Raw genomic sequence first — 1,482 nt, forward strand, 5'->3', positions numbered from 1 at the left:
TGCCACCCCTTCAGGTCCTTCCCTACAAGGGGTGTCCTTTTAACTCAGAGCCTCCCCTCTAAAGTCAGGAGATGAAGTCAGCCCTGAACTCCACCCTATGTCCCACCCCCCAGCCGACACAAACACCACAGAGATCAGTGGGGACCTGTGCTCAAGGCTTGGAACGAAACTTTCCCGTTTCCTCTTTCCCTGAGGTAGGTACCACGGTTACGTGTTGGCTGGAACATTTGTTCACTTTGAGTTCTTGGAATGAATGCAGCCAGAAAAGGGAGAAATGGGAAGCCATCTCTTGCCCTGTGGCCCTGGTCTCTCCTGCATGAGCAGATAGGCATGGTCACCTCTCTGCTAATGGCGTGTGTGGTGTTAGGTGGTGATGTATGCACTGGCAAGGCTGGAGGAAGGCAACCTGGTCCTTCTCCAGGGCTTTCTTCTGGCACCTTCTGCAGAGCAAAGAGTGGGACCTTGGAGTGAGAACACCTGAGTCTTACTTTTTACTCCACCATTCATTCAGTAGCAGATGTCCTTGACCAAGCTCCTTAATTCCTCTCAGCCTAAAAATAGAAAATAGTTGTATTTTCTCTACCTTCTACATGTGCTTTTCTGAACATCAAAAGAGAAAATGTATGTGAGAGTGTTATGCAAATTATTATTATTATTATTATTATTTTTAGACAGAGCCTTGCTTTGTCTCCCAAGCTGGAGTGCAACATCATGATCTCGGTTACTGCAACCTCCGCCTCCTGGGTTCAAGCGATTCTCCTGCCTCAGCCTCCCAAGTAGCTGGGGCTACAGGCACGCACCACCCCGCCTGGCTAATTTTTTGTATTTTTACTAGAGAGGGGGTTTTACCATATTGGCCAGGCTGGTCTCAAACTCCTGACCTCAGGTGATCCTCCCGCTTCAGCCTCCCAAAGTGTTGGGATTACAGGCGTGAGCCACCGTGTCTGGCCACAAATTATATACATATTTTTGAGATGGAGTCTCACTCTGTTGCCAGGCTGGAGAGCAGTGGTGCGATCTCGGCTCACTGCAACCTCTGCCTCCCGGGTTCACGCCATTCTCCTGCCTCAACTTTCCAAGTAGCTGGGACTACAGGTGCACACCACCACGCCCAGCTAATTTTTGTATTTTTAGTATAGACTGGGTTTCATCATGTTGGCCAGGATGGTCTCGATCTCTTGACCTCGTGATCTGCCCATCTCGGCCTCCCAAAGTGCTGGGATTATAGGTGTGAGCCACCGCACCCGGCCTGCAAATTATATTTTTAAATGTTATTTATATCCTGCCTTTTGTGGAATGAATTCACAGAGGCTTAAAAAGATAAATAAGATGTAAAGATAGCATAAATTAAAAGTGGGAGTAAATGAAAAAGAAAAAAAGAACAAGGCATAATGAGTCAGAAATGAGGTTAAATGCATGCCTTGTTTGTTGTAGGTAGATTTCAACATTGCTGGTAAACTGTAAAGTGTTTTCTGAATCAGC

This window comes from Mandrillus leucophaeus, unplaced genomic scaffold (assembly GCF_000951045.1).
Source record: "Mandrillus leucophaeus isolate KB7577 unplaced genomic scaffold, Mleu.le_1.0 Scaffold290, whole genome shotgun sequence".
Lineage (NCBI taxonomy): Eukaryota > Metazoa > Chordata > Mammalia > Primates > Cercopithecidae > Mandrillus > Mandrillus leucophaeus.